The sequence below is a fragment of the Nicotiana attenuata genome, unplaced genomic scaffold, assembly GCF_001879085.1.
Source record: "Nicotiana attenuata strain UT unplaced genomic scaffold, NIATTr2, whole genome shotgun sequence".
Lineage (NCBI taxonomy): Eukaryota > Viridiplantae > Streptophyta > Magnoliopsida > Solanales > Solanaceae > Nicotiana > Nicotiana attenuata.
The window spans coordinates 864,360-881,825 of record NW_017670317.1 but is presented as its reverse complement, the minus strand read 5'-3'; positions in this window follow the sequence as shown (position 1 = coordinate 881,825).

The window sequence follows — 17,466 nt, the reverse complement described above, 5'->3', positions numbered from 1 at the left end:
TTTAGCCCACAGGGCACAAGAGGCAGAAAAGGTGACTGCCATGCAACAAACCATTGACAAATTGACAGACCAACTAAATGTTGTCAACTCTGCGTTACAGGGCCTACTCCGAGGAGGTGGGAACCAAATTGGAGGTGCTGTGAACTCCGCTCCCGTGACAAAGAAGCTGAAAATTCCTGAGCCAAAGCCATACAGTGGAGCTAGGAATGCCAAGGAAGTGGAAAACTTCATCTTTGACGTCGAACAGTATTTCGATGCTGTTGGGGATCTGGAGGAAGCTAAGAAGGTAGCAACTGCTGCCATGTATCTTCAGGGTGATGCTAAACTCTGGTGGCGTGTGAAGTACGAAGCCATCAAGGCCGGTGAAGATGCTCTCGAGACATGGGCCGAACTGAAGGCAGCTATACGCCTGCAGTTCTTCCCCGAGAATGTTGAATATAATGCAAGGAGAAAACTACGGGAGCTCCGCCAGACAAAATCAGTGCGGGACTACGTGCGAGAATTCTCCGCACTCATGCTCAGCATACGCGACATGGGGGATAAGGACAAACTCTTCACCTTCATGGAAGGGTTGAAACCTTATGCCCGCGTGGAGCTACAGAGACAAAGGGTAGATTCCCTTCCCAAGGCAATCCAAGCAGCTGAATGCCTTGGGGACTATCAAATGGAAGCTCGAAGGGACAGGCCTCAGCCGCCTGCCCGAGCAGGGTTCAAAGGGGGCCAGCCTAGCAGTGGTGGTCCTAGCAAAAATGGGGGAGATCGGAACTCAAACAAATCTAGAGCTCCTTCCTCCGGCAGCAACAGTGTTGCGTCAAACAACAATGATCGGGCGAGAAAGCCTCCTTCAGGATGCCGTCATTGCGGCGGTCCACATTGGAACAATGAGTGCCCACATGCACAGATGAATGCCCATCAGGCTATTGATGATGGGACTGATGACGACTCAGACGATGCGGACCAGACTGAACCAGTAGGTGCCTTCAATGCAATTGTGGGTTCCATTTCTGAGGCACTAGCGGAGACCAGTGCTGGTATTCGTAAGAAGAAGGACTCATGTCCCGTCACCAGGAAAGGGAAAAAGAAGGCGAATGAAGAGACTCCTCTTAAACAAGAGAGGACCTTAATGTTCGTCGAGATGAAGGTGAATGGCAAGCCCATTCGGGCTATGATAGACACGGGTGCTACCCACAACTACTTAGCCTCGACTCAGGTGGAGCGCCTTGGACTAGTTGTAGGGAAAGGTAAAGGTAGCGTCAAGGCTATCAACTCACCTCCCCAGCCAGTGGGTGGAATAGCTAAAGAAGTACCGGTGAAGCTTGGGCCTTACGAAGGAAAATTCAACCTGCGAGTGGTGATCATAGATGACTTCGAGTTGATTGTTGGGCTGGAATTCCTAAGGCAAACCAACACCATGCCTGTACCATTTGCAGACATGCTACTGATGATGGGTACCAATAGGGCCAAGCCCTGCATTATCCCGTGCCTGCCCATGAAGATGGCCGTTGAGAACATCTCGGCCTTGCAGTTGAAGAAGGGGGTCAAAAGGAATGAACCTACGTTCCTGGCAACCCTCTGCATTGAAGATATAGAACGCTCCTCGGGTCCCATTCCTGAACCCGTGAAGGAGTTACTACTGGAGTTTGAAGATGTCATGCCACAAGACATGCCAAAGCGGCTCCCGCCTAGGCGCACTGTGGACCATGAAATTGAGTTGGTGCCGGGCGCGAAGCCACCTGCCCGGGCGCCTTACAGAATGTCACAACCCGAACTCACCGAGCTTCGGAGACAATTGACGGAAATGCTAGATACAGGGATCATTGTACCCTCCAAGTCCCCATATGGGTCCCCTGTTCTATTCCAAAAGAAACATGATGGCAGCCTGCGACTCTGTGTGGATTATCGAGCTCTAAACAAAATCACCGTGAAGAACAAGTACCCTATTCCCCTAATGGCGGACTTGTTTGATAGACTGGGTGGTGCTACGGTGTTCACCAAGATAGATCTGAAGACAGGTTATTGGCAAGTTCGGATTGCAGAGGGTGATGAACACAAGACGACTTGTGTGACAAGATATGGGTCGTACGACTTCCTGGTCATGCCATTCGGCTTGACCAACGCCCCTGCTACGTTTTGCACTCTCATGAACCAAGTCTTCCGAGAGTACATCGACGAATTTGTGGTGGTCTACTTAGATGACATTGTGGTATATAGCCAGACATTGGAAGAACACCTAGTACACTTGCGGAAGGTCCTAGCTCGGTTGCGGGAACATGAACTATATGCAAAGTTATCCAAGTGCTCCTTTGCTCAGAAGCAAATTGATTTCCTCGGACATGTCATCGAGGAAGGACGCATCAAGATGGACCAACAGAAAATCCAGGCCATCACAGATTGGCCGACACCTAAGGATGTCCACGCCTTGAGGGCGTTCCTTGGCCTATGCAACTTCTACCGGCGGTTTGTGAAGAACTACTCACTTATCGCAGTGCCATTGACAGAACTCCTCAAAAAGGTCACACCTTGGGATTGGGGACCAAGGAGAGCAGAGGCCTTCAACGCATTAAAAGCGGCTATGTCTAGTAGTCCCGTCTTGGCCCTTCCTGATTTGGCCAAGCCGTTCGAGGTACAAACAGATGCTTCTGACTATGCACTCGGCGGAGTCCTGCTACAAGAAGGGCACCCTGTAGCGTACGAGAGTCGGAAGCTGAAGGATGCAGAGCGGCGCTATGCCGCCCATGAGAAAGAATTATTGGCTGTCGTCCACTGCTTGCGCCTCTGGAGGCACTATCTGCTGGGAACCCCGTTCGTGGTCAAGACAGACAACACAGCTGTTAGCCATTTCATGACCCAGCCGAAGCTGAACGGTCGACAGGCCAGGTGGCAGGAACTCCTAGCTGAATTCCACTTCAACTTGGAGTATCGCAGTGGAAAGACCAATCATGTTGCTGATGCGCTCAGTCGGAGAGCTGATCTAGCATCGGTGTGCCTACTCGCCACCCTAAGGGGGAGCGAAGTAGCCACATCCATCAAGGACCAAATACGGGATCTACTCATCAAGGATCCTGCTGCTCAGTATTTGGTTGATTTGGTAGGACAGGGCAAGACTCGCCAGTTCTACATGGAAGATGGGTTTCTGAAAGTAAAAGGGAACCGACTTTATGTTCCTAAAGGAGGAGATTTGCGGAGGACTCTTCTAACGGAATGTCATGATACTCTGTGGGCCGGCCATCCTGGTGAAGAACGTACCATGGCGTTACTTCGTCGTGCCTATTATTGGCCTCAAATGGCCGATGATGTCGCTCAGTATGTGAAGACTTGTCTAGTATGCCAGAAGGACAAGTCGGACCGCTTGACACAAGTGGGACTCTTGGAACCACTTTCTGTTCCAAAGAGACCTTGGGAAAGCGTTTCCCTGGATTTCATCACCGGATTGCCCAAGGTCGGAGATCTCACAACCATCTTAGTCGTGGTGGACCGGTTCTCTAAGTATGCCACCTTTATTGCAGCCCCACAATATATATCAGCAGAAGATACAGCTCGACTCTTCTTCTCTCATGTCGTCAAATATTGGGGCCTGCCCAAAGACATTGTTAGTGACCGCGACTCACGCTTCACTAGCAACTTTTGGACCCAACTCTTCAAGTGCCTTGGGTCAAAATTGAGTCACAGCTCAAGTTTTCATCCGCAATCTGATGGCCAGACGGAGCGGTTCAATGGTATGTTGGAGGAATACCTCCGCCACTTTGTAACCGGATCGCAGAAGAATTGGGTGAAGCTTCTGGATGCTGCTCAACTGTGTTTCAATTCACAAAAGAGCTCTAGTACCAACAAAAGCGCTTTTGAAATTGTTACCGGACAGCAACTGCTACTCCCACACACTGTGAATGCACCAAACATGGCTGAATCTCCTCGAGCTGCCAGCTTCTCAAAAGAGTGGAGGCGGAATTTGGAGATAGTGCGGAGCTATCTTGTCAAAGCCCAAAAGCGGATGAAGAGGCATGCTGATCAGAATCGTCGCTTTGTTGAATATCAAGTAGGAGACAAAGTGATGGTCAAAATTCCAAAGCGGTACTTATTTGCAGGGGTCCATGACCCTCGCCTATTGCAAAAATACATTGGACCTTTGTCCATTGAGAAGCATATTGGGAAGGTTGCATACCGGGTGGATACCCCAGCTTGGTGGAAAATTCATCCTGTCTTCCATGTCAGTCTCCTGAAACCTTTTCGGGAAGACACAGATGATCCTTCAAGGAGCCAGCTCACAATACCCAGTATTCGAGGTCCCAATTCAACCGGGAAAAGGCGTGTTGAAGCTATCCTTGATGACAGAGTGATTCATGCCTCAAGGAAAGATCACCAAGAATTTTTGGTGAAATGGCAGGATTGTGATGCAGAAGAGAATACTTGGGAGAGGGGAACAAACCTCAAAGCCTACAAGAGCCTCATTGAAGATTATTTTGCAAGGAAGGCGCCGAGGACGTCGCCAACTCAGGTGGGGGAGAATGTCATGGGCGGCTTTCCAGCCATGCCCCATGACCCCTTGGGCGCGCCCCGTGGCGTCCTAGCGAACCTCCCAATGCCTAGCGCCACGGACGGCCCCGTGGTCTTGGCCGCGCCAAGTGACAAGCGCGCAGGTGCTTCTGTCGCCCCACCGATATCCCTCGCGAGCGCCATGCTGCAGGCAGAAGCCAACAGCGCCGCGCGCGCAGACCGTGATGCCAAAGACACTGCTGCTGACAACGGACCTGCTGCTGCCTTATAGAAAACTAAGTCATTTTCATTGTAAATATAGAGTAGTTTATTTCATGCACTTCCATTATGTTTCTCTAGCTTAATTAGGTCTACTCCTGTAACTTTGGTTTATTTTGTTTAAGTACTATTAGGGGGGATCAAGCAATCAAAACTTTCTAGCAAGCAAGCAATTCTCTATACTGGTGTCTCTCCCCCTCGACACCGCGTTACTTTTCTGTAATAGCTTTCATTAATGCAATCAAGCTTTCTTTCATTCTGAATTCTCATTTCTGTTCTCTCAATTGCTCTTGATATTGGTTTTCCCGTACGGCACTGACAATCTCGTCTAGCGTACGGAGGGGACCTCAGTTGGCGGACAGCAACTGAACTGACATAAGTTGCCTAGCCGTACGTTGCCCTTCCAAGGAATCTCAGGAAGGCGCCGCGTATCAGTTATCATTCAAAAGATAAAGGGGGTATTATTTTTCAACCTCTAAAAATTAAGGGGTTAAGAATTTCCTCCCTTACCTCTCTTACTCCGTTCAACATGTCTATAAAAAGTGCTCTTTCTCCTTTTCATTCGATCATAATTATAAGATAAGCATGGCGTTTGGCTCATTTTTCATGATAATGCTTTTCATTAGAGAATTACTTCCTCATTATTGGAAGACTTAGAATAGGATAGGACTCCTTCCATTGTACAGTTTGTATAGGACTCTCTTCTTTATTACGTAGTCTATTAGATCACGTTTGACAAGCCTCCGCAACATTATATATATATAGTCTAGTTTATGAATAAAATCAGTAAAGCAAGCAGCTTCTTCTCATAAACTCTATCACCGATTTTCACATGGTATCAGAGCCAACTCGGCAAACAATCCGACGGAAGAAATCAATTAAAATTAGCAATGGGCACAAAGGCGCAAGACGTCAAATTGGTGGACTACAATTCTCCGTTCCATCTTCATGCCCCGGACAACCCTTGGATGTTGCTCATTACATGTCTACTTGATAGGACAAACTATGCGACATGGTCCAGAGCCATGAAGAACGCTCTGAGATCCAAGAACAAGTTGGGTTTCGTGAATGGCGTAATTAAAAAGCCCAGCGATGAAAAATCAGAAGAAAACTTATGGGAAACATGTAATTCCATGATTATATCATGGATATTCAATTCCGTTGACAAAATATTGCATAGTAGCATAGCCTACGCCGAGTCTGCAAGGGAAGTTCGGATAGATTTGGAGGAGCGTTTTGCTCAAGGTAGGGCTCCAAGGATTTACCAGATTAGAAGAGACATCAGTCTTCTCGTCCAAGATGGGAAAAATGTGTTCACATACTACACAAAATTAAAGGTGTTATGGGATGAATTTAATGATCTTGACCCTTTACCAGAATGTAATTGTGTGGCCAGAGAGCATCAACGGAGGCAAGAGGAAGAGAGGGTGTATCAATTCCTTATGGATCTTGATTCAGGACTCTATGATGGCGTGAAATCTCATATATTGAATTTTGAACCCATAGTAAATCCAAGGAAAGCATATGCTATGGTGGTCAGAGAGGAAGGACAACGAAATATTGGGTTGCAAAGAGAAGCAAAACAAGAAGGTGCAGCCTTCCATATTACTGGGAACATGATTATGCCATCTGGAAAGGGAGCAATGAAGGAAACACGTCTCAGATGCACTCACTGCCAGAAGGTTGGCCATGAGAAGAGCTAGTGCTTTGAGATTGTCGGTTACCCTCCCAACTAGAACACGAGGAGATATGCAGCAAAAGGCAACTACAAGGGGTGTCCAAATTCAAAGTGAGCTGCTGGATGTGCATCCCATGTCGCAGCTGTTCAAGAACAAACAACAGGTCAATTGGTTTTGACGATGGAACAAGTCAACCATCTCTTCAACTTGTTCAAGGAGAAACAACAAGAATACCAAGTAACAACCCAAATGAGTGGTAAGATGCAACAAAGATGTTGGATAATTGATAGTGGAGCATCTCATCACATGACTCCACATAAATCAATTCTCAAGAATATCTATGTGTTACATAAGCCAATAGAAATCATAATGCCCGATGGGGGAAGGCTGAAAGCACTAGAGGCAGGAAGTGCAAAGATATCAAACACCTTGACCCTTCGCCATGTCATATACATCCCTGCTTTTGCTTGTAATTTAATATCAGTCCATAAATTAACAAGGGACAATGCTTGCTCAATATTATTTGATTCTGTTGGTTGTATAATGCAGGACCATTCACTGAAAAGGCAGATTGGACTAGGTAAAATCACTTATGGGATCTACTGTTTAGAAAGCATGGCACCAAGTTGGAGTCTAGTTGTTGTTGGAAGCGAAGAAGAAGGTCTTTGGCATTCAAGATTAGGACATTCTTCATATGCAAGCATGGTTAAATTATCTAGTTTAGTTAATATCAAGTTTAGCAAAAACTCTAGTTTGTCTTGTGATGTTTGTTATAGAGAAAAACATACAAGGACACCATTTGATGATAGTAATAATAAAGAGACCAGACCATTTACTTTGATTCATTGTGACATATGGGGGGATATTAAATTCCTTCTTTGCTGGGAGCACATTATTTTCTCACAATTGTCGATGATTATAGTCGAGGGGTATGGGTTTATCTTCTTAAAGAAAAGAGTGAAACATGTAATTTGATAAAGAACTTTTGTGCGATGGTTGTAAACCAATTCGACCTAAGAGTGCAAAAATTCAGAAGCGACAATGGCACATCCTTGGCATTCTATAGAGAAAAGGGAATGATTAGTGAACTTTTGTGCGATGGAGTTTGTAGGAACATCCTTGCAGGCATTCTATAGAGAAAAGGGAATGATTAGTGAAACGTCTTGTGTAGGAACACCCCAACAAAATCGGAGAGATGAGAGAAAACATCGACATATTTTAAATGTAGCAAGAGCATTGCGAATTCAAGCAAATTTGCCACTATACTTTTGGGGAGATTGTGTACTTACAGTAGCACATCTAATCAATAGAACTCCTACGAAGGCAAATGAGGGTAAAACACCATATGAATTACTCTTCAATAAAACACCCGGGTACAATCATTTGAGACTCTAGGATGCCTATGTTATGCTAGACCAAGTCATAGGCAAAAAGACAAGTTTGGTGAAAGGGACTTAGATGCATCTTCATAGGGTATCCTCAAGGACAAAAGGGTTGGAAAGTGTATGATTTCGCGCAAAGGACTTCCTTTGTTTCACGAGATGTGGTGTTTGAAGAGAAAATATTTTCTTATGTCACTCAACAATTGACAATCAGCGAGCCTAAAGAAGTAACACAATCTTTCAAGCATACCGATGTCTTATTCAATGATGAGGAAGACACGAGAAAGGATGAAGAAAGAATAATAAATGAAGGAAATGAGCAGCATATTAACCAAGCTGAAGATGATCGAGTGATTGAAGAACCAAATACACTAGAGCAAGGTAACAATCTGGAGCAATCTGATGCTGAAGCAGCTAACACAAGGCCGGCTCGAACCAAGCAACAACCTGAATATCTCAAAGATTATGTGTGCATGCTACTTCTAAACAAGCCTCAAAGGTGGATGCTCACCAAACATCCTCTTCAGGTAATGGCTATCCCTTATCAAAATACTTATCGTATGGCAGTTTGTCTTCCTCTCACTATGCCTTTCAAGCAGCCATCATTGGACATGATGAGCCAAAAACATATCTTCAGGCAATAAAGACCAGCGTTGGAGGGAGGCGATGGCAAAAGAGATCTCAGCTCTCGAAAGCAACAACACATGGGATCTCAAAACACTCCCTCCAGGCAAGAAAGATGTAGGTAGCAAATAGGTATTCAAGATTAAATATCAAGCAGATGGAACAATTGAACGCTACAAAGTGAGGCTAGTTGCAAAAGGATTCATTCAGGTAGAAGGAGAAAATTACAACGAGACTTTTGCACCTGTAGCAAAAAAGGATACAGTACGGTGCTTACTTGCAATTGCAGTGGCTAAAGACTGGTTCATTAGTCAATTGGATGTGCATAACGCATTCCTACATGGAGACTTAGAAGAGGAAACGTACACGCTCACACCAGCAGGATATAAAGTGGATTCCCAAACTTAGTGTGCAAACTGAAGAAATCCTTGTACGGATTACGCCAGGCTTCGCGAAATTGGTTTGCTAAGTTGTTGAGTGCCTTGGAAAGTTATGGCTTTCAGAGATGTCCAATGTAGCATTTCATTTTTGTATACGCAAAAGGAGATATCATATTGGCTGTATTGGTGTATGTAGACGACATAATATTTGTCACGACCCAAATCGGAGGGCCGCGACAGGCACCCGGTACTTTACTCAACCGAGTATCAACGTAACGTATCTTTCTTATCATACCATCATGGGTAAATGGGCCGGAAGGGCCGTCATGATATAACCAGAATAAAACATAAGGGAATACTTGACATAGGATGACCCAACATGTAATACAAACTTATACATGTGACATACGGTCCTATAAGACCAAAATGAACACTCGTACACTGAACATAGGCCGACAAGGCCATACAATCTTTCATATACATGACATCTGTCTACAAGCCTCTAAGAGTACATACACATCATAAAGGTCGGGACAGATCCCTGCCATACCAATCAATACATGTCCAAAATCATACTGACCAATAGGCAACTCCGGAGCAAGTGGAGTGCACCAACACCTTCCGCTGAGCTGATAGCCTACTAGGAGGAATGTCAACCTGTCTATCGGGACCTACAGGCATGAAACGCAGCGTCCCCAGGCAAAAGGGACGTCAGTACGAATAAAGTACCGAGTATGTAAGGCAGGAAAGCATAAACAAGAACAGTAATGTAAAGAGAGATAGAGGAGATACAACCTGTAACATCTGAGTGCCTCTGGGGGCTATTGATATAAAATGCATAATAAATATATATACATAAACTTTTAAAAACATTCGCCTCTGTGGGCGTCATCATCATCATATCGTACCCGGCCTCAAAGAGGACTCGGTAAAAATGTACCCGGCCATCATAAGGCTCGGTAGAATCGTACCCGGCCACGTGGAGCTCGTTAAACCCAACTGATCAGTGGTTACACAATAGGTTCCGTACCCGATCGACTATAGCGCGGCTCGGTAGAGTAAAATAGATACTATATATAATGTATGCTAGACTCATGGAATCACGTTCTAAACCTTTCGGAGTGACTAAAGGTCATTGCACCTTCGATTAACATTATGGATATCCATACCCTCAATATGAACCTCAGTAGGATTCAAGGATCATACACACTTGCTTAGAATAATTTTATAAGAGAATAACAACATGGACAACCTTAGTTGCTAGGAGTATATCCGTTATGAAATAGCGTATTCATTTCACTTTAGATCATGCCAAAAGAAAGAAGGATGTGCCTTAACATACCTTATCACAATCTTTCCAATCACCAAGTTGAACTCGCCTCTTTGCACCTTAATCTACAACAATGATAATAATACTATCATCAAGTTATGAAAGGTACAAATATTGCTCAACGGACGACAAGCTTATTTTGTATAAAAACGAGCAGCATCTCCCCTATAATCCTTACTTCCTCCAAATTCAAAATAACTCCAACAACACAACAGCACAACAATAACAACATATATACATTATTTTCCAGCCTTACATTACACCATCAAATACTACAAAACAGCCCAACACACTCCAATCTTTTCATACACAAAACGACCACCGTACTAGTGTCAAACGACCCGGAAATGTTTACGACGAACGACCAGCCCACCACCCTACATCTATATGGTGTTTCTCCACACCCTTCCTCCTCCAAAACTCCACAAAACAATAGTAAAACACGCAGCACAACAGCAACACAAAACAGTCCACAAAACAGTCCGCTACAAGTGAGTAACTCAAACTCACGGGCTTCCGATCACCGTCCCGTGAGTTCTTACAAGTATAGAACGACTTACCATGAATATACAGCAGAAAAAATGGATGAAAGAGAGCAGTAAACTTACCTTATTTTTTGGATAACGCAGCCCTTATCTTGGTTCTTCAAACTCTAGGTTTGACTCCCAATTAGAACTTGAAAGGGAGAGAAAATCAATTAGGGTTTGTAAGTAATTTTTGGGAGGAAGTTTGCAGGGGTTTAGGTCTGGTTATTTGTGATATATAATGAGGTTTATATTTCAGGAGATAATCCCTTAAATGGTCTATTTGGCTGACCCGAAATTGCCTCTTTTTGGGCTCTCATTTAACCAAGTAGGTGACACACCTACTTGTCACCTAGCAGCCTGCGCAGTCTCGCAAAACTGCATATATCTCTCTAATCCGATCTCGTATTGATAAATGGTTTAATGAGTTAGAAAATAGACTCATAGAACTTCAATTTGATGGGTGGAACACCCCATAACTCTAAGTATATTGGGAGAAAATCGAAGTTACATTTGACCTAAGTTTCAACACATTTATGAATGTAACTTGTGATGACCTTTTTCAACTTTTGTTCCACAACTCGCTTGACTTCAAATCATAACACACGTCTATCATACGACTAAAATAACTCATAACATAATCTCCTTCTAATTTTAAACACCCTATTCTCGCCCCAAAAGTACATGTTACAACATTCCCAACTTGTCGACTTTCAATGAAACTTATTTTCTTCAATTCATTTAGCTTCTAAGCCTTCAAACCCTCTACTTGGTATTCATGATCATAAATACTCGTAACCTCCATTGTAACATGATTAACTTACTTTATGTACTTTCAAAGTTGATCTAATTTCAGAGCATAAATCAATTGACTTACGAATACTCTCATGTACGAAAACATGGGGTGTAACATCATTCCCTCCTTTGGATCATTCGTCTTCGAGTGTTGACTTATGCGCCTATTAGTCTCATAACCATAGCTCTTACGAATATTTTAATATTGTCCTTGCCATTTAGGGCAACTGTTTTGTGTATAAATTCGAAGGCTAGGGCATTCCCCCCTTAGGTTTCTTTCTCACACCACGACTTGTCGTCGGAATTCTTCAAATCTCGTAGCTGTTGCGACCTTCTATCATGCAGCCTGTATGTGCGCCTATGCGACTCTTGTCTCCTACTTCCTTCATCTTTTAGCCAATCTCCAGGCCTCACTTTGCGAATATATACAGAACTATGGCAAGTTGTCCCTCTAGGCATATATATGTGTACTGAAGTCCTTCGCTTGGTACTTTAACGAACTTACGACTATTGCTATATCTTGCTTCACAACCTTGTATATCTATCCTTATGGCTTTACTACATCTAGGTAGGTTATACTATACCATAACACTTACTTTGGTTTACTATTACCGATGTTTGCTACCCAACTCCAGGTTACTCTCTCGATGCTTATTCTATATGTATAAATCTAAGTCCTTTAGTGCTTCCTCATTACTATTCATCTTAAGAATAATAAACAAATCTCATCTCGTACTTTGGAACTTGTACCCATCTATTGTTGATTCACCTTAATGTTGATCTATAATCTATTATTGATCACTTGAAACCTCTTTTGTAATACATGTCGTTAGGGCTCACGTTGCATCAGGGAACATCTGAAGTTATTTGCTTGATCCAGCTAGGGACGATACAATACTTCATTAACTGTATTTCATAGCATTCCAACGTGATTCACCTTATGGGGGTATTATAACCCCGTACAATTCATGAAATCCCTTTTCTTTGAATCATCACCCAATCAAAGGTCTAAACGTCATCTTCTTATCTATCACAATTACACCCTTACTCTACCATTAGGGCAGCATTCCATCTTTTCTAAATTCTCCTAGTCTTAAACTCCTTTGAGTTCACTCATGTTATACTGAGCTTTTTATAACTTTATGGAAACCGTCAGCTCTCTTGTTGTGATGGGTTTAATCCCGAGGACTTACCTATTCTCGTCACCTTCTCACTCACCTTTTCTTATCCTTACTCCTGTCTAGCTAAAACCTTGTCGCTCTACCATACTTTAGCTTGCGGCCTACATATATCTATTTATACTACTCGCAACCTTCCTTTAACTTGCAAGCACCACATATTTCCTTATGTTATTCGGGAACCTCAAGCGAGACATCATATCGTCTCTAACTCTTATTTACTCTCTTAACTAGACCTCTCTATATCTGGAAACCACATGCTGAAAAATATGCCACCAATGACACCACTATCATTTCTTGATACAGAATTGTGACGCTTCTAGCCCTCTATCAGATATCTGGATTATTCGTAACCTTCTGTACTTAGGCATCCGTACCTTCTTCACATGTTCCTTACTTACCTTTAAATCTTGCATAGTATCTTCTATCTATTTCATAACCTCCCTTCCACATAGGTGGAATTCACATCCACACCTTAAAGCTCTACTATAATACTTGCACATCATGTGCATACACAATCCGCCGAAAGCTTCATACTGACTTCTTATGAGGTTGGTACTGTTCTAACTAGATTTATCGTATAGCCGTTATAGAATACGTCCGTTGTACTATCTCTTTTGTACCTCTGATATTTTGAGTGATTCTACAATGTTCTGAATCACGATTTCTATACTCATCGGGGCCTAATAATCAGACTCCTAATTCACTTGGCTGATGTAACTCTTTAGTTTCCTTCTCTATCTCAGCCTTTAAGTAGGCTTACTTTATCTTCTGATATGCGGCTCAGGGTACTAGTTATTACTTTAGCCCCTCGTCGACGCTATGGAACATCTATGATTTAACCTTCTAGCAATTCAAGCTTTTGTCTGTGACGTGGAGTCAATTCTTTCTTTTAACTTATACTGGAGTCTCCTATAGCTGTATCATTGTCAACATATATGCTGCATGGATAACACTCCGAAATTTTAAGTGTGTTCATAACGTAACTAACTCTGGGTTATAGATCGAATAATTCCTTTCGTGCCTTCTCAGCTTTCGTTAAAAGTAAGCAATTACCTTTCTTGGTTGTTCTGCCACTTGTGGCATGAATACATGGCTTATCCTAGTGCCCACATATATTGGAATTTTGTGAAACTCATATGATCTCGAATATTACTTTGGATTTTACTTCCGGTTCCTCAGTTACGACAGGTGCCACTTTGTTATGGAGAGCATACAATGCCGTAGTGAGACTATTGTTACAAGACCATTATTTATTTAGGTCACTATGCTTTGTTTGAAGCCTTCTTCCTTATTTCCTCAGCTAGTCTTTCATTGTAGCATTTGTGGAAGACTCCCTGACTCTTGTAAAGCTGTGAGCTTATCCCATTATATACCTGACGAAATTTTTGATGTTCCTACTCACTTACAAATATCCTCAGTTATATATCTTCGTGCCCTTGTTCTCGCGGGGTTACTTCTGAACTCAAATTTTTTTTTGTCTCCCCAGTGGCACTCTCTTTTATTTCCGTAACACTTTTTACGGCAACTATAACTGCCTCAACTCCTATCTGAATATTTCTCAAGGATTATAATGTCGTATCTGTGAGACTGAATTCCCTATGTTGGGGTTCACTAGGTTTATCTTGCACGATCTCCTGATTTATCTGTATCCTCTTGTCTAGCCATAACTAGGCTCTTCCTGAATAAACTACTAAATACTCGTTGATCCATTCTAATATCTATATTCCGCATAATATCTCTTGGGTTGTTTCCTTCATCTTAGCTTACCTCTCGCACTGGATCCTTATGTATCAAGTGTTCATTCGCACTTAGTATCAATAACATCCTGGTCGGGAACCCTTACTGCCTCTCCCCGACATTGTGCTTGTAATGTTCTGGAGTCGTAACATATCTGTAGGATCTGAATAAATGTGATCTCATTCCTTTCGCCTTTTTACTGCATTCTTTCTTTACTATTCCATAGTTACTTGAACTACATAACTCCGACTTACTACCATATCACACCATCTTACCCCCCCCCCCCCCCCCCTTTAGGGGAGTACTAGCATTTAATGCTATGAAGATTTACCTATATATGGTTTACCTCTTCATCTTTAGCTTCTTTTCACGTCTTTACTAACTCTTACTCGCCTTGAGGTAACCCTTCTCTACTAGGGATAACTGAATTCCTTACGCGCGAGGGTGACGCCTAATGTAACTGGCACACTTAGCCCCTTAAGCATAACTTTGCTCACATTGCTTACTTTAGGGAAGCGTCTTCCTGAATGACCTTTAAAGGTTATTCTTCCGTTGTTCATTCTATTTTTGTTGGAACATGGTCTCTGACGATCTCGCGATGTCGACTATTATCGAATCCTCTGGTCCCTATCATGTTCGACTTTTTTTGTTTACTAGCCTATGTTGATTTCTATTACTCCGGGGGTCTAACTTAGCTTTCTAGTAATCACATTGGAGTCACCAACTCATTTCTCGAAATAAGGATATGACTTTATGGCATATACTCTTTTATAGTCTCAAAGCCTGTCATCTCTTGTCTTTTCCTTCACTTGACCACAGACTCTATCATCCTACCATCGTTTGATTTACCGTTATCACCCATTTATCATACCTTACTCATAATGATTCATTTACTCTCTTCTTATTCTCCCGCTAATACTTCTGTCTATCGCATTATTCTGAAAACTTCAAAAAAACTTTGTTTCACCTTTGGCTCCCCGCGGCTCAATCCACCATTTTGGGTTACTCTAACCCAAGCTGGATCTTGATATCCCATCTTTCTCTTAAACTATATATGTTAGCTACCATAGGTCATAATTGAGATGGGTGTGGTCAATTGTATATGTCTTTGTTACTGTTGAAAGTAACTCAAAATGTTATACTTTTCTACCTGAATTGTAAATACTGATAATCTTAACTAGCTGGGACGTTGTATCCTTCTTTACCTTGCTTCTTTCACTTGTTGAAACTCGTATCTACCTTCTGATTCTCTTATTGCTTTTTACCATATGGATGGATAGATATTCATTCCTTAGGGCTCCTTATCAAGAATCTTACACGTCTTAGTACACACATGATCTACTGAAGACCTCACATCTACTCCTCAAGCATGATGCAAAATCGAGTTCCTCTAATCAACTCTTCCACATCCACATTCGATCTCTTACCAACTGTCTTTCTGGATGTAGGTATCATTGTATTACGAACAAAATAGAACTTAGGAGTTTGAATTCTTAAAATTGAGCTCTACCACACGATCTAGAGTAAGAAGAAAGAATGACAGGCCTAAATGCCTTGTAGCCTCCTGCTTATAAATGTGGTGCACAACACACCCATAAACAAGAATCTATTAGACACGACTTGTAGATTCCCTAGGACAGAACTGCTCTGATACCACTTTTGTCACGACCCAAATCGGAGGGCCGCGACAGGAACCCGGTACTTTACTCAACCGAGTACCAACTTAACGTATCTTTCTTATCATACCATCATGGGTAAATGGGCCGGAAGGGCCGTCATGATATAACCAGAATAAAACATAAGGGAATACTTGACATAGGATGACCCAACATGTAATACAAACTTATACATGTGACATACGGTCCTATAAGACCAAAATGAACACTCGTACATTGAGCATAGGCCGACAAGGCCATACAATCTTTCATATACATGACATCTGTCTACAAGCCTCTAAGAGTACATACACATCATAAAGGTCGGGACAGAGCCCCACCATACCAATCAATACATGTCCAAATAGGCAACTCCGGAGCAAGTGGAGTGCACCAACACCTTCCGCTGAGCTGATAGCCTACTAGGAGGAATGTCAACCTGTCTATCGGGACCTACGGGCATGAAACGCAGCGTCCCCAGGCAAAAGGGACGTCAGTACGAATAAAGTATCGAGTATGTAAGGCAGGAAAGCATAAACAAGAACAGTAATGTAAAGAGAGATAGAGGAGATACAACCTGTAACATCTGAGTGCCTATGGGGCTACTGATATGAAATGCATAATACATATATATACATAGACTTTTAAAAATATTCGCCTCTGTGGGCGTCATCATCATCATATCGTACCCGGCCTCAAAGAGGACTCGGTAAAAACGTACCCGGCCATCATAAGGCTCGGTAGAATCGTACCCGACCATGTGGAGCTCGATAAACCCAACTGATCAATGGTTGCACAATAGGTGTCGTACCCGGCCGACTATAGCACGGCTCGGTAGAGTAAAATAGATACTATATATAATGCATGCTAGACTCATGGAATCACACTCTAAACCTTTCGGAATGACTTAAGGTCATTGCACCTTCGATTAACATTATGGACATCCATACCCTCAATATGAACCTCAGTAGGATTCAAGGATCATACACACTTGCTTAGAATAATTTTATAAGAAAATAACAACATGGACAACCTTAGTTGCTAGGAGTATATCCGTTATGAAATAGCGTATTCATTTCACTTTAGATCATGCCAAAAGAAAGAAGGATGTGCCTTAACATACCTTATCACAATCTTTCCAATCACCAAGTTGAACTTGCCTCTTTGCACCTTAATCTACAACAATGATAATAATACTATCATCAAGTTATGAAAGGTACAAATATCGCTCAACGGACGACAAGCTTATTTTGTATAAAAACGGGCAGCATCTCCCCTATAATCCTTACTTCCTCCAAATTCAAGATAACTCTAACAACACAACAACATAACAATAACAACATATATACATTATTTTCCAGCCTTATATTACACCATCAAATACTACAAAACAGCCCAACACACTCCAATCTTTTCATACACAAAACGAC